Source organism: Bactrocera dorsalis, chromosome 1, assembly GCF_023373825.1.
Source record: "Bactrocera dorsalis isolate Fly_Bdor chromosome 1, ASM2337382v1, whole genome shotgun sequence".
NCBI classification, from domain to species: Eukaryota; Metazoa; Arthropoda; class Insecta; order Diptera; family Tephritidae; genus Bactrocera; species Bactrocera dorsalis.
Window position 1 is genome coordinate 97,549,036 of NC_064303.1, and position 26,179 is coordinate 97,575,214.

At 35.0% G+C, this 26,179-nt stretch overlaps 1 protein-coding gene across 1 annotated transcript in view; it reads right to left on the reverse strand.

The window, feature by feature from the left end:
- The window catches only part of LOC105228744 (ets DNA-binding protein pokkuri), a 76,926-nt gene extending 54,796 nt beyond the window's left edge, over window positions 1–22,130 (reverse strand). The window contains exon 1 of the mRNA XM_011208688.4: window positions 18,864–22,130. The gene's annotated coding sequence lies outside the window, so the exon portion shown is untranslated. The remainder of the gene's footprint in view (window positions 1–18,863) is intronic.
- Between the last annotated feature and the right edge of the window lie 4,049 nt (window positions 22,131–26,179).

Below are 26,179 nucleotides of genomic sequence, written 5' to 3' on the forward strand. Positions count from 1 at the left end.
TTTTTAACTTTCTTAGGACCTTTGAGACATAAAGGCGTTTGTTGCAAAGGAAATATTTTGCAGTATCTTGATTAATGTTCCGAGATAGCGACACTTCTATAGACACAAGATATCACTTCTGCAGTGAGGTATTATATACATATATAAGATTTATTTACTTTAATTTATTATATGAATGGTATAGATTATATAGGCAAAATGAGGTAAGCGTTTTTTTAAGACAAGACTAATTTAGTAGAAAGTTATTTAATTATCTGATAATTTCGTATTACGGTGATAAAAGACTTTTTTTTAACCCAATTGAGATCATAGCTTATTGAAAAACTTTATAAAATTGTCTCTAAATCTAGTTGAAAATCATCGAAAGCTAAATTAACTCAAATTAAAAACGATTAATTGCTATATTTACACAGATTTCAACTTTCACATAGAACTCATAACAACGGTTGATAACATTCTGGTTTTACGACCATAACTTGATAATGCAAATTTATAACTTTGAAACAGAATTGAGTGAATTACTCTGTGAACTCTATCCGAACACATACCAATATGAATGAATAAGTAATGAGTGTGATGCTCTTCTGGGAACCACCGCTTAGCAGAACGAAATAATTTCAGATAATAGAACTACGAAAAGAATTAAAGATATCCACCGAAAGAGAAATGAATGTAGAAACATCATTTTAAGAAAGACCTATGTGGAAGAAAGGCCAGAAAGACTGATACTGAAGACTAAGAAATAATGAAAATTTTCTAAAATACAGGAAAAGGAAATCTAGTCGAAAAAGTCTTTTGGTATTTTCAATCAAACTTCAAATTATTTTTTTATATTTAAAATTAACTTTAATGAACCAAATTCTATATGTACAATTTTGGTCGCCCACTTTTTGCTATTTTTCCGCTAGAGACATTATTCCGTCAGTGTAAAACTTTTTTAGTTTCTCGGCGAAAACCTGCGACAAGTAGTTTTCACAGGCTTCTCTTTAAGCCAACTTTACTCCATTAAGGGAATCCTTCATTGACCGAAACAAATGGAAGTCCGATGATGCAAGGTCAGAGCTATGTGGTGGATGTATTAAAACTTCTTAGCCAAACTCTCCCAGTTTTTTCCGAGTCAACAAAATGTGTGTGGTCTAGTGATGTCCTGATGGAAGACGAATCCTTTTCTGTTGATCAGTTCTGGCCGTTTTTTTCGATTGCTTGCTTCAATTTCATCAGTTGTTGACAGTAAAATGTAGAATCAATCGTTCGTCCAGGAGGGAGAGCATCTTATAGAGGAAGCTTCCTTTCCAATCCCATCAAACACTCAGCATAACCTTTCGAGGCGTCAATACTGGCTTTACGACCATTTGTTGAGCTTCACCACGTTTGTATCATGATCTTTTTCGCACATTCTTGTCATATTTGATCCACTTTTCGTCTCCTGTTACCACTCGCTTCAGAAATGGTTCGATTTCATTTCGTTTCAGCAAAGAATCGCAGATGTTAATTCGGTCCATTAAATATTTCACATACAATTCATGAGGTATCCAAACATCGAGCTTCTTTTTGTAGACAGTTCAAAACCGTTTATGTGTTCTAAGCTGTCCAAGTGCGATCCATCTTATGATCGGCCTCTTAAACTAACCAAATCTGTTTTACAAAACTTAAAAGAAGTTTAGAAAACGCTTTAAAACTTAGCACACCCTGTATATGCAGATATTAACCCATTTCACACACGTCTTACGTTTTCACTTTCCCAATTACATTCCCCTATACAACTATACAACACGCCACGATTACATGATTTCCCGTACAAGCGACTGTGGTGTGGCTGCGAAGTCGCTGCTATGTCCTAATCACGGGAAATGTCTCTGTTGCGTTTAATGTTATTGTTATTGTTGCACAATGCAGCATTTAGTTTATGCCATTTCAAATAGTTTCCTTTGAAAGTGGTGCAAATCTATTGGAAAATGCCGCGCAAAGTACACCGTTACTCAGGTGTTATAAGAGCACCAAAAGGCGGTCACAATGCTCTTTCACACACATATGTTTGTAGATATCTATTGTTGTTGCTGTATGCATGTAATTGCCTTTATAAATTTGCCAGCTCGTAGTACTTGCTGCCGGTCGCTTTGTCTTTATTTGTATAATATTTCGGCAAATGCATTCGGTGCTGACCAGGAACACACTTTGGGATTGTGCACAACAGGTAGTCGCGTTGTGCCAACGTCCGCCAAGCGCACATCCAAACATACGAATGTACTACCGTGTGGCACTTGTGACGCTTACGTGTATATGCAGCGCTAAGTAGGCGAACTTTATTTATGTTGTTGTTGCTGTTGCTACTACTTCGCTTGTTGCTTTGCTTAAGACTTTTGCCGCTAACGTCTGACGGCGGGAACTATTGTTATTGTTGTTTTCGCTAGCTAATATTATTACAGCTATTTGTGGTCGTTACGAAATCCACACTAACAGACAGCTGGGCTGACGTAAAGGCGGACGGTCGGCTAGACAAACGGCAGCTAGCGAGCGAGCGAACACTTCCTTTGATTTGGCTGCCTTTAAGTTTTTTTGGTGTTATTGTACTTTTTATTTTTATTTTGCGACCAGCCGCCGCTCACAAGAAAGAGGTTACACCGTTAACTCCTACCCTAAAACGTAATATACCTGATATTGGCAATAGCAACAGCAACAACAAACAAATAGCAACAGTTAAAGCTGAAGTTATAACAGCTAGCGGCAGGTCAACAAGTCCGTAAGTAAGTCAGGCGGTTGCCGTGCAGTATTTATATGTAAATAAAATACATATGTATGTATATAGATATAAATGATCGAAAACTTATATATGATAGTTACTACATACATACATATGTAGCTACAAATATTTGTGATAAACTTTTTATACCCCGAAGAGGGTAATATTGGGTAGTCGAAAAAGTCTTTTCGTATTTTGTGATGTCGTTGCAGTCGTATATCTTCATTGCACCAATCACATTGTGTTATACCATATAGTGTTGGAAAGGTGAAGTTTTAAGTTTCATTTATCCAAAAAATTAAATTCGGGGAAGTTGAAAAAAATGTTACAGCTGTTCAAGAATGAGTAAAAATAATGAAGAAAGTCGTTATATTTTGAAGTTTTTGTATAAAAAAGGGAAGAATGCCACGCAAACCACCAATGAATTTTAGGAAGTTTACGGAGACGATGCTCTCTTAGTTTGTGTAGCACAACAATGGTTCACTCGCTGTACTGGAGATTTCGATGTGAAGGATTCACCTCGCTCAGGTCGACCTTTTTTTGAAAAAGTTGATGAAATTATGGAATATATTGAGCAGGACCGTCACATAAGCAGCCATGACATCGCTAAGGAACTTAGCATTCACCATCAAACGATTTTGTAGCATTTAAAAAGCGCTGGCTACAAAAAAGAAGCTCGATGTTTGGCTACCACAGGAATTGTTTGAGAAAAATTTGATGAACCGAATTAACATCTGCGATTCTTTGCTGCAATGAAATGAAATCGAAGCATTTCTGAAGCGAATGGTAACAGGAGACGAAAAGTGGATCAAATACGACAATAATGTGCAAAAAAAATTGTGGTCCAAAAGTGGTGAAGCTCGACAAATAGTCGTTAAGCAAGGATTGACGCCTCAAAAGGTTATGCTGAGTGTTTGGTGGGATTGGAAAGGAATCATGGAAAAATAGCAAAAAGTGGTCGACTAAAATGGTAATATTTGGTACATTTTACTTTCAACAACTGATGATATTGAAACAAGCAATCAAAAAAAGGGCTAGAACGGATCAACAAAAAGGGCTTCGTCTTCCATCAGGACAACGCTAGACCACACACATATTTGATGACTCGGCAAAAGCTTGGAGAGCTTGGCTGGGAAGTTTTGATGCATCCACCATATAGTCCTGACCTTGCACCATCAGACCACCAATTGTTTCGGTCAATGCAGAACGCCCTTAATACTAGTAAAGTTGGCTTCAAGAGGTGACTGTGAAAATTACTTGTCGCAGTTTTTCGTCAAGAAACCAGAAAAGTTTTACACTGATGGAATAATGACTCCAGCGGAAAAATAGCAAAAAGTGGTCGACTAAAATGGTACATATTTGGTTCATTAAAGTTCATTATAAATGTAAAAAAAACTAACTTGAAGTTTGCTTAGAAATACGAAAACACTTTTTCGACTACCCAGTATCTATGAAAAAATTGTGCAGATCAGACCACTATAGCAGATGTTTACATAGCTGTCATACAAACTAATCCATAAAAATCAAGTTTTTGTATGGACAATTTTTTTATTTGACAAGATATCCACATGAAATTTGGTATATTCTTTTCCAAGGCAGTGCTACAACTCTTGATCAAAGGCAAGATGAAGCTCTCGATAAAAGATCTTTTTCCTTAATTCAATCTAAGGCTTCATTATATCAAAGAAGAAAGAAGAATTAGAACAGCAAGTTACACCTATTGAACCTACTAAAAATGCACCTGTGAAGGGTATAATAGCTTAGGTGCAGTTTTTTTTTCTTACAAGAAACTTTGTAGGCACAAAAAGAAATTGCAAGCGAAAGAAAGAAAAAACCCAACATTCACACACTGTCTGCTACAAGCCAGCGCCTCAGGCACAGCCCCAGCTCCACACCAACAGCTCCCAACTGAATGCAGTTCAATAAGTTAGTCAGTCGAGCTTGTGAAATTACCTAATTGTGTGTGTTGTGCTGCCGTGAAGGAAAATATGTGCCATACCGCACCACACGCTTAAGTAAAGCGAGTTGAAAGCAACAACAATAACAACAGCAAAGCAAATCGCAGCAAGTTGGCATATCTTGTGTGCACGCGGCCGCCCCACAGCCCCAAAGGCCTAGTGTATAAGCGGAAAACTATGTATATTACATACCGACACACATACATACCGACACACATATGTATGCGCATATAAGCACGTGAGCATGTAATGTGCGGTTGTAGCGCTGCTTTGAGCCAGTCTCGTCGTCAGCCAACGTTAGATAATAGCACGATACGTAAGACCGTTAAACAACAGCGCCGCGCTTGCCTCGCGGCAGCAAACAAACGTTAATAACAGCAAAACCAACAAGAGCAACAACAACAGCAACACCGCATAAATGCATAAAATTCAGCTAAGCAAGCGGTGAGTGAGCTGGGCAAAGTTGTTGGCGATAACACCGAAACCGAAGCGACGGCGACAAGCGCGACTGCGACTGCGCCTGCGCCGGTAACAGCGCGAGTGACTTCCTATATTTTGAAACACGTTACGTTCGTAACATAATTCACAACAACAGGTTACTAGGTGCATTTTATAGCTTTGCTTTGTTAAGTCACAGTTTTCGTTGTTGTTGTTGGTTTGCTTTAAATGTTTTTCTTATTATTATAAACTTTTTTCTTTGGTTTTTGGTTTTGGATTTTGGTTTGTTGCTTACTTTGCTGTAATTGTTGTTGTTGCATGGCGTACTTTTACCAATTTCATCGTCGGCTTTCTTAGCCGAGTAAACAAAGCAGCAAAGCTGTAAGCGACTACCTCACCGACTCTGTGTCTGTCTGTCAGTTTGGCTGATCGTTCAAGTGACTTCATATCTTCGGCTTTGATTGCACGTAAAATAGTTTTTTTTTTGCTGTTGTAGTTATTGCTGTTAGTGATAGTAATGTGGTTGGTGGCTAAAGTGTTGCCACATTTTACACGAGTTACAACACTGCACCGTCGCCGCCGTCGAAATTACATGCGCAACCGGCTTGCTTGGAAGCAAAAGAAATGCGCCTCGTATGGGAATCCCAAAAAAAAAATTTAAATAAGGAAAGAAAAAATTACAAAAAAATAGAAAAGCAATTCAGCGACCCAACAACAAGCGAGTAGACGATGTGCAAAGTCTGCGAAGTCAGCACAAATGAGTAGTGTGGGTTGTTGGAATAGTCACGCAACAGGTTGGACACTTGGTTAGGTGGAGACAGTCGCAATGGTGGTTAGTAGGTGGACAGTTTTGTAATTTAGTTTGTAAGCTTTTTTTAATCGATTCTTCAAATATTATATACATAGTAAAGTATAAGCTTTGATTGTAGGCTGCAGAGCAATAATATGGCACTATGATATAGTTTTGGCCCTAGTTATAAGTGACAAAATTACTTCCACTTAATAGACCAGGCGCAAATATAAGTCAACAAATTTTGATAAAACCAACTGTTATGAGAACTTTTTTTTCGATTTCCACACTTTTCGGCATTTTGAAATTTCTTAAAGGAAGGATAATTTTTTATGGGATCGAAGTTAAAGTTTAAAAAGTCAGAAACTATCAAATCCAATAAAAAAAAGTTATATCCCATAAAAATATACAAATAAAAATATACATTTGACGCTTTCGATTCGCCACTACTCGCTAACTCTATTTCAGATTTGCTCTATTTGACACAAAATTTTTAATGAAGCCTGCAGCAAAATCAAGCAATTGAATTCAAAGCAAGGAGGTTGCTATCCAATATATTAACCCATTATGTGATTATTTATACTGTACGAGTATTAGTTTATAGCAGTTGCTTGTTCGTTTCGCCGCTTTCTAAAAACTAACTAATATTCTTACGACAAAGTTAGGTATTTTAGGCGTGTGGTGGATATTCACTGAAATTGATTTAAACTCACGCTATTATAACCTTATTCGATAACATAAGCGATTTATACCAGTTGTTTGTTCGATTCTACATTTTCTCTAATTTGTCTCAACAAAGACAGCTAATATATCTGAAGTAATATGACTAAAATCGAATTCAAAAATATGTTTCTGATAGAAAAAAAGTGATCAAGGAATGAAAGAGCGATCTTAACTATTCTTCGTAACAAGTTGGAAGCTAAAAACTGAAATAAAAAAGTTAAAAAAAAAGAAAAAAAATACAAAACCCAAAAAACAAAATCAAACAAATTGAAAAAATATTTAAATTCAATAAAAAAATTTATTAAATAGCGAGGAAAACCAAGTTAAAAAAATAACATATTTATACAAAAATAAAAAAAATTTAAATTTACGATCAAAATTTCAAAGAAGAATCTATTAAATGAACAAAAAAACATTTATAGAAACAGTCGTGATAAAAAAAAAATTAAATTTAACAACAAAATTTCGAAGCTGAGAGAACAAAACTAAAAAAAAAACTAAAATATTTATAAAAAAATTAAAATTAAGAATAAAATTTCAAAGAAAAAATTATTAAAAGATCAAAAAAATTATAAAAAAATATAATCCATCGCTAAAAGAACAATATTAAAAAATAATAATTATGCACAAGGAAAAAATAAAAAAAAATCAATTTAAGAACAAAATTTCATAGAAAAAACTATTAAAAGATCAAACAAAAATTAAAAGCTATAGAAAATACATAATAAAAAATAAAAAAAAATTAAATTTAAAAATAAAATTTCAAGGAAACACTATTAAAAGGTTAAAAAAATTAAAAGCTTTGGAAACAGACATGAAAAAAATATCTTTAACAAAAAAATATAAATTTAAAACCAAACTTTTACAACAAAAAAATATTTATACAAAAAAAACAGAAAAAAATTAATTTAAGAAAAAAAATTCAAAGAAAAAACTATAAAAATACCCAAAAATAATTAAAAGCTATAAAAACAGATAAAAAAAAAAATTATGCATAATAAAAAAATAGAAATTTAAAACCAAACTTTAACAAATAAAATTTTTATACAAAAAAAAAACAAAAATTAATTAAAAAATAAATTCAAAAAAAAAATCCAAAAATAATTAAAAGCTATAGAAACAGATATGATAAAAAAAAATATTAAAAATTATAAATTTAAAAACAAATTTTCCAAAAAATAGCCTTCCATAGTTGAGAGAACAAAACTATTTATACAAAATAAAATAAAAAAATATTTAATTTGAAAACAAAAATGCAAAATTTTTGACCAATCAAAAGCTAAGAAGACAAAATCAAAATAATTAAAAACAAAAAAATATATGAAAAAATAAAAAAACAATTTAAAAACATTTAATTAAATTCTAAAACAAATTCTGCAAATTTTCAAAAAATAAAATAATTTTTTTTATTTCTAATTTTCAGAAATTTCAAAAGTTTTTTTTTAATTATTGTAAGTAAACGTTCGATATACCATAATTAAGTACTATGTGCTCACTAAAGTGTCAAACCTTTAAGTTAATATCAACATTGTTTAAAAGCGAGTGATTTTTAATTAATTTTATTGCTCTTAACTACTTTTGAATGCTTGTTGTTGCATTTTTTCAACTTCAACTGATTTCCTGCTTGCTACCTTTCTTTTCTTTTCTCACTACAAACAGCACATACAAACATATTTCTTACTATTTACCCAGTTATGCGAATATGGACTGAACGCGCAAACGATCTATCAATGGCCGTGCAGCGTTGTGTGTTAAGCTGCGCTTTTTGGGTCAACACGACAAAAACAGCAGCAACAGCAGCAATAGCACCAACAACTGCTGAAAGCAATAAAAGCTAAGCTCAAAACAACAGCAACAACACACACGGGCAGACAATCAACTGGCCGGTCACCCAGCCAAGCGCCAACGGCCAACAAAGCAGCAAACGAACGCCGCCAAGACCGCGATCATATGTAACAGATACACACGTGTGGTGGTTGGTGTGTGTGTGCGATCGGGCGATTACTTTTTTCTTTGGTTCACTTTACTTTGGCTCTTTTACTCGCTGCAAAGCAGAATTGATTAATTCGATTGGTGAAATATTGTAACAGTGATGTAAAAGTAAATAAGGAAAATAGAAGAAAAGGCACAATAAAAAATGGGTCAGTTAGGTGCCTCTTATGTGCAGTTGTATGTATGTATGTATGTATTACTGGGTGTCTCTATATGCACCTAAGCATGTGTTTGGGTAAGTAAGAGTATAAGGAAGCGCAGCTTAAAGTTTATTTATGTGCACATAGTTGTATGTATGTATGTAAATAAGTATGTATGCCGTTATAGACAGATGCATGTTTATGTAAATATTGATATGCGCAGGTGAAACTGGTTGTGTTGGCGTGCGCATAATGAAAAGAAATTACTTCTTAGAAAACTTTGGCACACACAGAAATATTTGAATTAGATTTCGTTGTTGTTGTTGCTGTCGTTTTTGTACATTATACTTTTTGTGTGTATTTAGTCACGAAATATTTGCAGTTATGTAATTTCTCAGCTAGACATTTTAGCTTTATATTTTTTGAGGAAATCTTCTGAGCGGTTTACATAACCACAAACTGTGTTTCCAATTCGAGCCGCTAAAATGGTTACTGTTCAATAAAATTGGAATGTGAGTTTGAAATTGTCAAAAATCATACCAAAATTCGGCATAAAGTTGATTTTGCTTTTACAAGAAAATTTCCGAATATTAAACATAAACTTAAATTGTGTGCTCTCCAACCAAACCACACGAACGGGTTTAATTTAAGAAAATTCAAAGTGTTGTTTTATTTTATCAACAAAAGATACCGTATTTCGGTACAATTAATCAACAAAACTACCGAATTTCGGTGCAATTAATCAACAAAACTACCGAATTTCGCTACAATTAATCAACAAAATATCGAATTTCGCTACAATTAATCAACAAAAGATACCGTATTTCGGTACAATTAATCAACAAAACTACCGAATTTCGGTGCAATTAATCAACAAAACATCGAATTTCGCTACAATTAATCAACAAAACTACCGAATTTCGGTACAATCAATTAACAAAATATTGAATTTCGGTACAATTAATCAACAATAATACCGAAATTCGGTACAAATAATCAGCAAATATACCGAATTTCGGTACAATTAATCAAATATAGTATCGAATTTCATTAAAATTAATCAACAAAAATACCGAGTTTCGGTACAATTATTCAACAAAAATACCGAATTTCGGTACAATTAATCAGCAAAAATACCGAATTTCAGTACAATTAATCAACAAAAATACCGAATTTCAGTACAATTAATCAACAATAATATCGAATTTTGATACAATTAAGGCTTGACAAATTCAAGGAAATCTTTCCAACAATTTACATAACCTCAAATCGTAGTGTTTTGTATCAAACGACGACAATAGATCTTTCAAGACAAGTAAAAGTGTTGATAAAAGTTTTTATAAATATAAAGTTTATAGTTTTAAGATCCTTGAAAACGTCGATACTCCATTTGAACATATTCAGTTAAAGAAGACTAAAACTAATAACTATTAAGTATAGAGAATTGCGATGCGATAAAGGTTTAACGGAAGAATAAGCCAGTAGTATTATGTTCTCCCAACTGTAGTTTCTATGCTCTTTAGCACTTATTATCTACATTATGTGGTGGACCAAGCAACCAAGTTCAAAATAGATAACCGATTTACTAGAAGAATACATCAGAATACGAAATCGTTGCAAATGTTGGGCAAGGCTTACGGTATATACAAAAACACAAGTCTACGATTAGTACAAAGCCTTCAAAGATGGTCGAGAGATCGTTGAAAACATGCTTTGCTCTGGACGACCTTCGACATCTTCAAAGATGAAAATATTAGAAAAAGTGAAGAGCAAAAATAAACACATTCCCAAACAAATAAAGGTCAAAATCAACAAAATTGCACAGTTCGGGTGAACCACCGCTAGAAATCTTCCACCGAAAAAACATATGTATTTCCCAATCTTAAAATGGGGTCTAAGAAATTCAGTGAATGATTACAATAATTACCGATAATCCGCCAACTTCAGTCGTTCATTATTGCATATTGCCCAAAATAAAATATTAATAATATTTTTTTATAATTATACAAGTATAACCAAGAAACAGATAAGCTGCTTCTTGTTAAACCTTAAAGAACTTGAAGAATAAATAAGGCACCTTCCAATGAAATGATCACACTTTTATGCCTAAAAAAGCAATTTAGTCATCGAACTGCTGATAAATTATAAATATGTATATTCGTTCAAATGAATATATATTTAACTGCTGATATAACTGTGTATGTACATATGTATGTATGTAGCAAACCCGCATTTTTCTTATTTATTCCAGACTATTTGCAAACAGTTCATTTCCATTTTTGGCGATCACATAAGCTGAAATAATCGGTACTTTTTCTTTCAAGTTAACGAACTTTCAAAGAAACAGAAGGCCGCAATGTTATGCTATGCTACGATATATTATGTTTGCCTATGCTAAGTTATGTTTTGCTATGTTATGTTAAGTAATGTTATGTTATGCCAGGCTAAGTTATATTATGTTCTGCCATGTTACGTTAAATAATGTTATGTTATGTTAAGTTAGGTTAAGTTATGTTCTGCTATGTTATGTTATGCTCTGCTAAGTTATGTTCTGCTATGTTACGTTAAATAATGTTTTGTTATGCCAAGCTAAGTTATGTTATGTTCTGTTATTGTTGAGTTAGGTTATGTTATGCTATACTAAGTTATGTTCTGCCATGTTACGTTAAATAATGTTATGTTATACTATGTTAAGTTAGGCTAAATTATGTTCTGCTATGTTATGTTAAATAATGTTATGTTATGCTATGCTAAGTTATGTTGTGTTCTGCTATCTTAAGTTAAGCTATGTTATGTTTTTACGTAAATTTATATTAAGCTACGATCGATTTGTTATGTCATGCTTTGCAATGTTACGTTATGTTCTGTTATGTCAAGTGTGCTATGTAAAGTTATTTTCTGTTATGTTATGTTACGTTACATCATGCTATATTAAACTGTTATTATGGTATGTTAAAGTATTTATGTTATGTCTGCTATGCTAAATTATGTTATGTCATATCTGCTACGTTACTATATGCTCTGTTATGCTATGTAAATTTATGTCATGCTATGTTTTACTGTACTAAACTATGCTAATATAGTATGTTGTGTTATGCTATTTCGCATTATGCTTTAATACCCTAGTGAACAATTGATAAGTCCCCCATTTACAAGTCAGCATATTATATTTCTACCTATGGGTTACCCGCAAAGTCAGTAAGTAAGTAGATATGTAAGTAAAACTGCAACTCCTTCTTATGCAGTCATGTTACGAGAGTCTTTTACGTTGTTGTTGTTATAGTCGGTACGTTTGCTGTAAGTGGAGCACATCCATACCAAGTCAAGTGAAACATCACTAAACTAGTTTCATTTCCGTATATGGCGACGGGCTATGACTTGCTTACTTGCCCCAAACGCCTTAAAGTTGTTTCCAACGTGGTGATCAACAACACCGCGCGCACACCTGTGTTCCCGCTTACGAAGCAGAGAGCGTGAGCACAACATTCAACACAGCTGTGGCGATTACAGAGCAGTTGCTTGTTGTTTTAGTGAGTAGAAGCCGTAGCTTACTTTGAGATAAAGCTACCGCATAAGTCAGCTATCAAGCTTCCACACAGAAAATAGTAAATATAATTGATTTCTTTATGCGTCAGCGGCAAGTGATCGCGCCTTCGCTCGCTCACTCGTGCTCTCACAATCATTAGTGCGCTCTCCGAAGAGCGTGCATTTTTTTCTGCGCTAGTCATTTCAGTTTGCAAAAATGCAAATAATTATTTATTTCTCCACACACACAAATAAAAAATTCCGCGCATTCTTCGAAACGAACAGACGCGCTCTCTTAATGCGGCTTCTTTAGCGCTTACGATTAAGTTATGTATTTTTCTCAGCCTACACAGAGGCGCTCTCTAACATCTCGGAGTTTTACTCAGTCCTACAAATCTGCTCACTAATTTTACAACAATTTATAATCTTACAAGTGTAATGAGCGTTGGCACACGAGATAGAGAGAACATGTAAGAGAGCGTGTGCTGCATTTTATTTATTATTGTTGACTCCGTTCCCTGCGCAGACTGCAATACTTGTATTTTCTTCGTAGTCATTGTCTTTTTGACCGCTGTTTCGCCTTTCTTTTTCTCATTGCTTGCCGTCCTCTCCACCGCGTTCACGCTCACCGGTGACTTCGACTGCAACGCGCTCAGCGCTTCACTTCCTACTTTATTCATTTTCCACTTATTTCAGCACATGCGTACATACATATATACTTCGCTGAGATTGAGATTTGGTTGCGGTCGTTGGGTTGGCGTTACGCTGCGTTCGCATGGATGCATGTCAGGCATACAGTGGGTATGTGCGGATCGGTATGGACTTTCGTGAGAAATTATAAAGTGGGTTAAGACATATGTAAATTAGGAGTAGAAATAAGATTTCTTCACGTTTGCAGATAAGATATTCAGTAAAGTATTTTAAAGCCTAAACCAAACTTTTTGGCTGGAGAAAATTACGAATTGAAAGGTTAAGTCCTCACTTTGCTTCAACGCTTAAGCAAAATTACTTAATACCGATGATATTTGTGATCGGCAATAATATTTTCAAGAAGGATTTATATTTAAACAAGTATTATTAGTCTGAAAGTTCGTTACTTCCAAGGAATTTCACTTATTTTCATTCCTTCACTAAAAAGTTCTTTCATATACCGGCCCCGTTTGGTTTAGAAATCATTGGAAGATTATTCCAACCGCAAACTCTTTTAGTAGGCACTGACTAAGAACATTTTCAACGATTTTGGCAGATTCCGTGGTTTTTCTTATGAATTTCCAAATAATATAATTTTCGAGTGAAATGTGGAAAGAACTTTTGGTTTGGCGACTTGGTTTTTATTTATCCAAATATAGTCGATGATTTGAATATTTCGTATTTAAGGGGTTTTTAAGGCAAATCAAAGCTAGTGACATAAAGAAATACTTTTTTACGTATATATTATATACATACATATATGAATATATATTTTATCAAACTCTGATGTTATACCATACTAAGACATTTTTATTTCGATTTTTCTAACCCAAATCTGGTTTTGAAACCATCTTACAAACTTCTAAGATCACATCTGTCTCTTCGGGTTGAAAATTCGAATCTAAAAACTTTTACTAGGAACTCTTTCCACCCTACCTTCCCCTCAAAGCAAAAATCTGTAATTCTATTTCATATTTCCGTGAATTCGCACACTGTCTCAGCGTTCAAGACGATCGAGGTGTAGCATCTGTGGCCGAGATACATGTACTTACACATCACATTTTATGTAAATATATTCTAGTTCCTATGAAACGTCGGTACGTTTTACGCGCCAGCAGAAACTGGTCATGCACGACTGGGCCGACTGAGTTCCCTATCAACTGATCACTTGGTTAACTGACCGAGCGACCGATCGACCAACCAATCAAACCACCGACCGCGCGTCTAACCAAGGCACTGAATGGGGGGAGACAGAACGCCGTGCGCATGCGGCAAACCCACATTGTACTCGTAATTTATGTTCGCAGTTAAGTTTTTTGCTGAAAGTGTGCAAGTGACTTACGCGGGTCAGCTTTCCCACTTAGTTTGCTGCTTCTAGCTTTGGTTGAGGCGCACACCAAAACGACGCGCGCGACGATGACAGCGGTGGCGGCGACCAGCACTTTTCGCGCATAGTTTTTGGTTGTTTTCATCAACGCTGTTGTCGTCGTCGTCATCGTCATCGTCGTCTTCCTCACCGACGTTGCGCTCGTTCGTTTTGTACGTCGTATTGTATTGCGCTCTTACGTTGTCGTTGCCACTGCTGCTGCTGCTGTCGTGTTGTGTCGCTGTTGCTGTGTATTTGTGGAGCAATGCGGAAGTGAATTTAATTTATTGTATTTGCTTTGCCTTGCTTCTGTGTCTGTTGCTACATACATACATACATACATATACCCGACAGTATTTACGTATGCATATATGTTTGCGGGTTTTCGGTTTCTTCTGTGCGCCGCACTTTTCTTTGCAAATTGTGGAGGGGAGGAAGACCGCGCGCAAATCAGCCAGCCAGAATCAAAACCAGGAAAGAGAAATAGTTAACGACAGCAAATCTAGCTGACGCCTGCTATTACATGCAATATATTCGTGCGCGCACATACACACCCACCCACATGCATACACAATTGTAATTTAAGCGGTTTGCCGCGCGTCTTGCGCCTTGCACACTTTAATCGTACGCTAATTGCGACGACGACGACGACGACGCTGGCGTTGGTGTTTTGACGTCCTGTGAGTAGGCGGAAGGGTTGGTAGCAGGCGACGCGCCACGATTTCTGGCTTCTATAGCGGCGCGCATAGCTACACACATGCAATTACTAGGCAAGCGCTAGTAGCGCGCTATAAGTAAGTAAGTACTTACCAGCGCGCGGTGTTGGCAGTGGGCGACGCGCGATCAGGTGCAGGCTAGCGCGCACATACATAAGTAGCATATACATATGTATTTGCATACCTCATATATATACATATATATATATGTATATACATATGTACATGCAATCAATAGCTTTTGCACTTGCGATAATACAATATTCAATCAAATGCGGAATTCGCGGAAGAAGCAGGAACTGCCGCAAAGTATACGTTATTTTTTCCATATATGTACATATATATATTTTTTATATTTTTTTGAGGGTTTCAACATTTTTGCAGGCGCAAATGTTTGTATATACATCAGTATTAATAATTTTTGTGTTCTTTTTAGTTTTGCGCCATTAGCGATAAGACTACACCACAGTGCAGCGGCGCGCATACATAAGGAAATACTTTTCGCATTTTGCATACTTCGTCATATACATACATATGTACTATATACATTTGTATAAAAATGTACAACACTTGTACCTACAAATAAGCATACAGACTCTTATGTGGCGCACTTATTATTTTTTAAACTTAATTATTTTATTTCATTTTTTTTTTCATATATAATTTTGCTTCCCTTTTTGTTGCCAGCGTATGGCAATTTGCAATTCAGCACTTTATGTCCGCAATTATTGATCGTTATGTGAGCACAAGTGATCGGCGCTTGCTGTGCTAGTGTTGCCGCCTTTGCTGCTTTTGACATACCATATTTTATTTCGATTTCAATTATTGTACTTTTTTTTATTTTAGCCATTGTCGTCACAAGGGGTGCTGCGCATATGTATGTATGTAATATATATATGTATATATATGTAGGACGTATATATTGCACCCATAAATCATGGAGGAAATTAGTCGATACCTATAGTCGTATTTTTTAGTACTTCTTGCCGATGAAGCCGATAAGGTTCTAATCAAAAAGGAAATAGCAACATTTCTCACAAATGTTTCTACATTTTTGTCAAGCAATTTAGGCAATGACTTGCTATATTCATATTTTTGTGTAAATTAGAATTATTTTTAGAATTGCGCAATTGTTAGTCAGTATGGGAAATTAAAAAGGATTGTAAAAGAAGAAAACGTCTTATATGATCATAATAAAAATTGCACGTAATTTGTTTGGTTTGAAATAAAACCCTAAAATTTTAGGCAAAGCACAAAATGTGGCGTTTTGTGTATAAGAAAAATATATTAAAAAAAATTTGTACCTCAACACTTCTCTTTAAAGACATATCTTCATAAATCTATAACAGTACTGATTGTATGCCGTTTATACAATACATCACTATTAACCCACAACGCCATCTATCGATTCAAATTTATACCTGAACACTTCTCATAAACAATATACATTTTTTCATTTTCATATAATTGGTGATCCAAGTAGAGGTACTTTTTTCAATAGGCTTTTTTGACAGATCTCGCGTAAGTCGTGTTAAGCTGTCATGGTTTTTGAAAAGTTCCGACGTTTTCGAATCAAATTTGAGGCCTATCTCTGGCTAGGTATGTAAACAAGTAAAAATGTCGCATTGGGACGAAAAGCAACCTGAAGAGATTCAAGAGCTGCCATTTAATCCAGAAAAAAAAAACGGTTTGGCGTGGTTTGGGCTGGTGGAATTATCGGTACATATTTCTTCAAAAATCATGCCGGTCAGAACGGAACCGTCAATGGTGACCGTTAAAGGCGCCATGATAACCGACCATTTGATGCCTGAAATTGAAGTATGTGATCTTGGCGACATATGGTTTCAACAAAACGGCGCCACTTCTCAAACATCGCATCAATCAATGAATTTATTGAGAGAACACTTCGGTGAGCAGATAACTTCACGTTATGGGCCAGTCGATTAGCCACTAAGATGTGATATCAAAAATTAGACTTTTTACTGTGGGGATAAGTAATGTCTAAAGTCTAAGCGGACAATTTCGCTTCAATTCAGGCCTTTAAGCAAAACACCTCGCGTCTCATTCGCCAGTTACCAGTCGAAATTCTGGAATGAGTCATCGAAAATTAAACTCAACGAATCAATCAACTGAGACGTAGCCGCGGATAACATTTAAAGAGATAATCTTCAAAAAATAAATGCCTAAGAATGTTCTTTCGAAAGATAATAAACATTCCGCATTAAAACTTAAGTTATTGTGTAGGGAACCTCGCAATGGATCACTCTTTATATACTACAGTATATGCTTTTTTGTAGGCATACTTGTATATTACTTTCAGCTACGAGCGCTACCTATTGGATTTGTTTGCTGAAATACTATAGCTTTCTAAATTTTATACTAAGTAAAACAACATTTATTTTATGTTACTTCTCAAACCATTATGTTATAGGATAGTGTCTCTATTACTCTTATTAACATTTCAATGAAATCAGAGAGAAATGAAAGGAAAAGTTGTTCATCGATCAGTAAAAACCTCTAAAATCATTGCGAAACAGAATTGTTTACCAACAACTGGGGCTTAAGACCCGATTATTTTGCTATGGATGCATCGGATTCAAGGCCATAATTATAAACGAATAAATCAAGATGAGAAATCTTTAGTGTTTAGTGATTTTTCAAAACAAAAAATTACTTTAAACACTGAAAATTTACCTCCATATTAGCAGAAAATGTAAAGGGGAAGATAGAGTAAGCGAAAATTATTAAAACCATAGACACAACGAAATCTGGTATATAGAAAACCAACTTGATTGGAAGGTCCGACGAACACATAAAGTAGCTAAAAACTTTTCAGATGGTTGTGTGTGGAGAGTGGAGTTGTAAAGGGGATCAAAGGAATATATTGGGAATGCAAGGAAGGATGAATCAGAAAAATCCACTAAAGATAGTTAGAATCAAACTACTCACATGACAGAGTTCCAGTAAACGAGTCAAGGAAGAAAATTTGACAATAATACAGGCGACTCAAAAACAAAAAACAAACACATTTTAACCGAAATCAACTTAAATATGAAAGAAACTGTTCAGCGAACTCAGATGAATGAAAAACCTAAAGGTAATCCTGGAAAGTGTACATTAATATGTTACAATGGGTCACCGCGCTTAGAGGAAATAGATGAGATCGCCGAAGATATATGTAGATAACATCTATATTGACGTCAACTTTCTGTCATACAGATGTACACATATCTATCTTCGACCATCTCATATCTAGTAATATCTAGGGCTTATATGAAGATTTGGTCGGCGCACTTTATCGGTGAAGGAAGTAGGCAGAAATACTGATGAATTGCCTCCACAAACTCCATGCTCATTTCGGGAGACATGAGAATTATAACAATCCAATACGAACTGTCAAATTTTTCACCCAAAGTTGATTTATGGTTAAAAACAAGACTAACTAACAACGCCATAAAATATGTAGAAAAATTATGCATAAGTGATTAATAATACGAGATCCAGACACGTTCAACCGAAACGTTATCGACTGGAATTCATAAGGCAGCCGAGGGATAGGCCGGCCTGGAGAAAGAACTTGGATATCAAAATATCTAAGGTCCAAAAAAGCTAGAATCACATTAAGAAAATAGTACAAAACCGATATAAACGAAAGAGTCTCATTCCGATCCTTTGCCCTCCCATAGGATCGAGTATATAAATACAAGTATACATATACATATTAAAAATAAATATTAAATCATATATTTGTTTTCATTTACAACTCAACTTGTGCTGTAACTTACCTTAAAGTACAATATGTTGCATGTAAAGTTTAACTGCTACAACGTTGCTTATGCTTAAATGGAGCCCGCTCCTGAGAAACCAATAAATATCAGGTTTTCTATATTTTTCTCGCTAGCAACAAAACGTTAGATGTGTGTGCGTACTATATGTAGTCTACGTTGACTTATTGGCGACCGTCTTCTTTGCCAAAACCAAAATGCCAAAAGACGTAAACGAACCACTACGTAACTACGTACACATGTGTGTAACGAAGCGTAAAAGAACAGAACAGAAATGCGAAGCCAAACACAATGCGGAAGCGGATATGTCCAGATCCAGAACACAGTTGTCTGCCGGCTGCGCGTGCAATACACAGGGCCAAGCTTGGTGGCGTTTGTTGGGGGCTAAATGGTTGACTGCATTGACTTTGTCCGCCTGCTTAACTCCCGCCCGCCGTATATAGCCAGCCAGCTGCTTGGTTGGCTATCTGTTTGTATTCTCGCTTGCTGCTTACAGCGCTTATACGATTGCGTTTCTTAGCTTTCTGCCTTTCCGCCTTTCGGACGTTCGGTCTTTCCGTCTGTTTGTTTGTAGTCGCGTACAATTTGGGGCGACTATGATTGTTGTTATTGCTGTTGCTGTTGCCTTTCTCTTCTTAGTTCTTGACGAAGCTGCTAGTCGAACTATTGTTGTTTTTTTTTCGTTTTTCTTTTAGCTTTGTATTATTATATGTTCTGATTGTGTTTTTATTTGTTTTTTTTTTTTATTGTACTCAAGTGTGTATGTTTGTTTGTATGTGTACTCACACTCTGCTTCTGTTGACTTGTGTGAGTTGATTTGTTGCTGACGTTCGACTGACGATTTGTATTGTTGCTGTTTATTATTGTGATAACTGTTGTTATTATTGTAATTGTTGCAGTACGCGCACTGCGCTGCGCTGCTATCTTCGACGTTTTATTTATTTATATCTCTTGTCTGTGAGACTACTACAGCAGACGGCTGATTGTTTACTGATATGATTACTGCCTTTTATTCTTACGCTTGTTGTTTTTGTATTTTATTATGATTGTTGTTGTATAATATTATTTTATTTAACGTCGTTATTGTTGATTTCCGTTATGGGCGTTAATAAAATTGTTTGTATATTTTTTTATATGTTTTTTTTAATATAAAAATTTTTTTTCTTCACTCGATCTACAAAGTTTTTTTTATTCTTGTCTCGAACTACAAAAAACTGCAAATATAAATTTTTGTCTTTATTTATTATGTTTGCTTTTTATTCCCGCCTCTAAATGCTTCCAATTGCCTCAACTTGTTGGCTAAAATTATTATTGTATATTTGTCTGTTTACACACGCGTGAAAGCAGTTCTCTTCCTGTTGCGCACACAATCTATTTTTTTTTGCTTTTGTATATGCTTTATTGCCACCACATTTCCTTGTGAACGCGCGTACTTCTTCTTCCTTGCACTCGTTCTACTTTTGCCCGTGTTGCACTGCTAGTGCATCAACAATGCAATCAGCACACCCCAGTTGTGTTGGCCAAAGCTCAATGACACCGCGAAGCGGCTGCTGGTAGGTCGAAGCGTCTTAACAGCAGTGCTTCTAGGGACGTCGTTGTGTATGACGGCGCTACACCAACCGCTATGCTGTGTGCTGCCTGCTGATTTATGTTATTTTAGTGTTGCCACTTCCGCTCTTTCTTCGACTTTTCTATTTTGATCCTTTCTTTTATTGTTTTTGTACGAGTTGTGTGCACTTGTTTTTGCTGTTATTGCCTGTGATTCGTGTTGTAAGCAATTTTTTGCACTGCACTAGCGTTTTTTTTTGGAATTTTTGTATTTATTATATTTTTATTTTTAAAATATATTTAAAATATTTTTCTTTTATTTTTTATATTTATTCTTTATATCATATATTTTTCATTTAATTTATATTTTATCAATGTTCCTTTTTAATTTATAATTAATTACTTTTCTTACAATTGTTTATCTATTTTTCTCACTCAGCGTCTGTTATTATTGTGTAGTCTGTAGCAAGCGCTGCCCACCCAGTCGCATTGTTCATCGACGCTCTCGTACGCCGCTTTGTGCTCAGCTGGCTGGCACTTGCAACCGCTCGAGTGTTGGGTCAAATGGTATTTCCGCTTGGCGATTTGCACAAGTATTTTAGTTTTTATAACTTTTTGCTTGTTTTTGTTGTCGTGCTTTAGCTGCTTACTCATGCACTTTGTATGGCGCTTTTATTAGCATTAGAAATGTGCTTTACCAAGAATAAATGTATTATTAAGCAAACAAAAGTGCCAAAAAAAGAAAAGAAGGCGTCAAAATAAAAATAAATTGAAAGCGTCGAAAAATTCCAAATTCACACGCGCGTTCGCGAATTTTGCTATTTACTCTTTTTTCGCTTATTACCTAAACGCCACAAATGTTTTGTGCTATTTCCGATTTCGGTTTCTCTACTAAACGCTCAGCTGTCTGTCATACGTTGACTTTACTTTGCTTAGTTGATACAGCGACACACAGTCATGTACATACGAACTCACTTATGTATGCGTAGGTACAAGCGTGTTTACTCGGCTATTTCCTATCTGTCACAAAAGCAATTCAAATATTTATCGACGAAATTATACACCGACCGACGAGCGCAGCGTGATTCACTGCTTAATTTCGTGTTCTTTTTTGTTGTTGTTGCAAATTCTTTGCATATATATTTATATTTAGTTATATTTACATATGTATGTATATATTTATATTTGTTGATAATAAAAAATCGCTGCCACACTTAAAGTTTATTTCAAATTTAAATTGTTTTCATATTTTTAATTAATATTTCATTGTTGTTGTTGTAGTATACATGTTTTTATTTCGTTTTTCTTGCATGTCATTATATTATTTTTATTTTACATTTACATTTACATCCACATCCGCATCCGCAACCGGCACTTTACGTCACTTATGCTTTGTATTTGTCATGTAATTTGTTCTACTTTTTTTTTGATTGCGCACTTTGCCTACTTCTATTCACTCGTCACCCAAATGTTTGACACCGCAATGCGAAAGCAATAGAATTCATCAGAATCATTATCAAACACAAGAAAATGTTTATCATAAATTTATAGCTACGCGCTCAAAACTCTGTAGCTTTTCGGCAACACATTTACTATATTGAAAATGATAATAAAATAATAGAATAGAATATATCTTAAACCCGACGGCACTCCACACAACCGAAACGCACGCCAGGCAAATAACAAATAACAACAATAAATTTTCACACATCGCCTTTAGTTAATCAAAAGCAGCAAGCAAGCGAGCGAGCGAGCGAACGAACAGGGTTGCCCGTCTGTGCACCGTCGATGGGTGGCACGACGGTGGGCGAAAAAGCGTAGCAAAAGAGCGGCGCACAAGAGAGAGCGCCGTTTGGCCTTTGCTGCGCTCAACGCACGTCAACAACAGCTGGTAAGCGCAAAAGCTGCGTTGAGAAAACTAAAGAGTGTGAGCAAGTTGCTGATGGAGCGCAGCAAATGCAAGTAAGTGAAAGAAAATTGCACAGCACACTGGCGGACAACAGGTTACCGTAAGCAGAAGTTATTTATGCCCAATTGCATGGGAAGACATTACCGATATTTAATAACCTACATTTTGAGATTTAGTACTTTCTTATGTAAAATATGAGTATGTGAGGTTTTGAGGTGTTATGTGGTGGGAGTGACAAGTAATACACGGCATTATACCGTTATTATGTGACATATAGCGTGTATTATATAATTGTAATATGTTTTAGAGAACGGGGCCTTATAAAGAAAGGTGCTTTGCCACGACACTCGGGTATATCTAACCGGAACGTAGAGGATTTTGAAGTAAACAAGAACTATCAACTCGGCAGCACTTTTAAAAAATATTTTGAGAATATTTTTCTGTCAATGCAATAATAACAAGATTAAGAAGAAAGGTAAGTATTCAGAAGTTTATTAAAAAATCTTTGGTAATCTCTTCTCATATTTAAAATCACGACTGTTCGTTTTACATAATATTAAGAATTAAATGAAAGAAATTCATCAATTTGCTGCCAATTTTTAGCAGTACTTTTATGGCAGTACCGTTAAAAAAATTTGCAACGTCCACTCTGTCAATATTATTGACAACAAAACACTACGCTCACATGCTTACAGGTTCCGTCTTCCGCTATACACGCTCTCTCCTACAAAGTGCAAGATTTATTCTCACTAGCATTTGCTATGCAACTTGCAAATATTAATATGCACATACATACAAACATATATACCACACCCCACAGGGAATTTTTTCTTAGAAGTAATAATAATGAACACAAATATGAGCCCACAATAATTCTAAGGAAATTCGCAATTACATAAAAAAAGGTTTTTTTTATGCAAATTATAGCACTAAATATTAAGAAAAAATTATAAACACATATTATTATGAATTATAAATGGCAATAATTCTTTTAGGCATTTATAACAATATAAATGATAATAATTACTTTTAATAAATATATTACAGTTATTATTAAATTACCATTAATTAAATGTAATAACAGCTTTTTTATTAACTGTAATAAACTTTGCCAAACAAATATAAAAATGTTTACTAAAATTAACCCCCAAACTAACCGCTTGTCTAACCATCAGTTGTTACCGTATATCTATAGAACAAACATTTTAAATGCAACCATATTTCCGCTTCCTTTCTACGAGTCATTCGCGTCAGTTTCCGCCGCAGCGAGTAAATTTGCCGCCAATCAGCTGTTATTTGACATAAAGTGAATTATAAAAATGTAATTGTGCTGCTGCATGGGCTTAAGTGAAGTGTTAATATAAATAAATTATAAAATTGTGTTAAATATAAGTAATAAAGTGATTACCAAACCAACTTGTGTTAATTAACAAAGTAATAAGTAATAGTTAGCATAATATTTACAGTGTTTATTACAACAAATATTTACAATGAATGTTTTCGGTGTGAAGCGAATTCACAATTATTATATTCTATAAATATTGAACAAATATATAATTTCGGTTGTTATATCGTATTATAATCATAAGATAAACAATTAAGTAGTGAAATGAGGCAATATTATAATAAATTGTAAAGCAAGAAGTGAGAATTATTAATATGTGTGTGAAGTTATGGAGGATGAAGACAAGCAGCAGGTGCAGCGAATGAGGCAACTACTACATACATATGTACAGGGTAGGCCATTTAAAGTTGACCCATCTGGCAACGCTGTAACTTTTAACAGCGCTGACAAATCGGCTAATGTCATACCGCGTTAGAAGCGTCATTCGAAGACAACAGTACACTCCAAAAGAACGCGCTGAAATTGTTCAGCTTTATATTCAAAATAACTTTTCAATTGTGTTAACTCAACGTGCGTTTCGCAAAAAAAATAAAGTGAAAAGTGCTCCAGTTAAGAACACAATTAAGTCTTTATACGCAAAATTTGTGAACACCGGTAATCTCAGTAATGCCAGTCATGCATCCAGACAACGCACAAGACGTTCTGATGAAAATATCGAAGCTGTACGAGCCAGTATTGAGGAGACTCCATCGACATCGAGTTATCGCCGCTCTCAGGAATTAGACATCTCTCGCACCACTCTCCGACGCATAATTCATAAAGATTTGAAGATGTTTCCATATAAAATTCAAATGGCACAAAAACTAAACCCAGCTGATTATCCGCGACGCCTTAATTTTTCCCCGGGCGATTGATATCGAAAAATGGTGATGTTGACTGGCCACCGAGATCACCAGATTTGACGCCACCAGACTTTTATTTGTGGGGTTATTTGAAATCCAAGGTATACGCTAATAAGCCAAAGACCTTAGCTCAACTGAAAGCCAACATTCGACGTGAAACAGCCGCCATATCATCCGAAACATTGGCCAAAGTCATGGAAAATGTCGAAAAAAGAGTGCATTTAGCTGTCAAAGCTAAAGGTGCCCATTTACGCGATCTAATTTTTAAATATTAGCTGAAACAAATCCCCTTGGACCAAAATAAATTATTTTTGAAATGAACAAAAAACATTGTTTTCTTTTGTTCTTTTTTTTTAGAAACAAATGGGTCAACTTTAAATGGCCTACCCTGTATATATTTGGAAGTCATCAAAGGTATGTAAAATTGTTATTTATGTAAATATTATTGTAAAATTCAACTGAAAGCATTTCTGAAATATTTTGGCAACAGAGAAAAAAATGTTAACTTCGGCTACACCGAAACGATAATAACGTTGGCAGCTGCATTTTTATAACAAAAAAGGACTTATTATGTAACATAAAAGGGTATAAAGGAATCTTTAGCAATCAGTTTGAATGACAGCTATATGGTCTAAGCTAAATAATTTTTACTTTAATAATAATTCCTACTAAATTCTATGAAAACGTCTTGTCAAATAACAAAAATGCAAGAATACCAATAAGAACGTTGTGAAATTTATTTCAATTAAAATGCTCAAATTGAGTTAAAATGAGTTACTTGTTTTAGGTTGTGCAAATTACGATTGGAACCAAATTTCTGTCAGATGGCTAACACCACTCCGTTTGCATATCTCCACACGTTTACGCCAATTTCCGATGATCCGGTGCAACACTTCGGCTGCGATTTCGGGTATAGTGCGCTGAATGTTGTTCTCGAGCAGAGAATGTAGATTATTATTATTTATTATTAATCTACATTTTCTGCTTCGAGCTCCTAGAGTGTTGCTGACTAATTGGCGTAAGGCTTCAATTGCACATACCCCCAGAGAAAATAATCTAAAGTCGTTAAATCGTAGAATTTTAGCGGCCAGTTGACTGTATCATTTTTCGAAATTAGCGAATATCCTTGTTAGAAATAGAGATCGACCGCGTCAAGTTTATCAATTTCTGGGAAAAAGTCGATGAACATATTTTTATAACGCTCTCTGTTGATGGTAACATCACTTTCTACCTAATTTCAAAAGAAATAAAGCCTGATGATGCCGCCATACCATAATCCGCAATAAACGTTCAATTTTTGGGGTTACCAATGCGTTTCCTGACCACACGAAGATTTGACCCACAAGTTTGTTTTTACCGAAGCAAGAAATTAGCCTCATCTAAGAAGTTTCATTTGAGAAGATCGTGTTATGCGAAGAGCTCTTACACTAGCCACTGACGTGGATTTGCGTGACCTTGTACAATTTCTGAACATTGTACCAAAGTGAAACGTGCATAGTGAAATGCCAATCCTTACCGAACACACTAACAAAACTTGTCACAAATCCGCAAACAAAGAAGTTTTGCAATGAATTAGTTTATTTTTTCAATTCAAATGATAGGTACTAGGTAC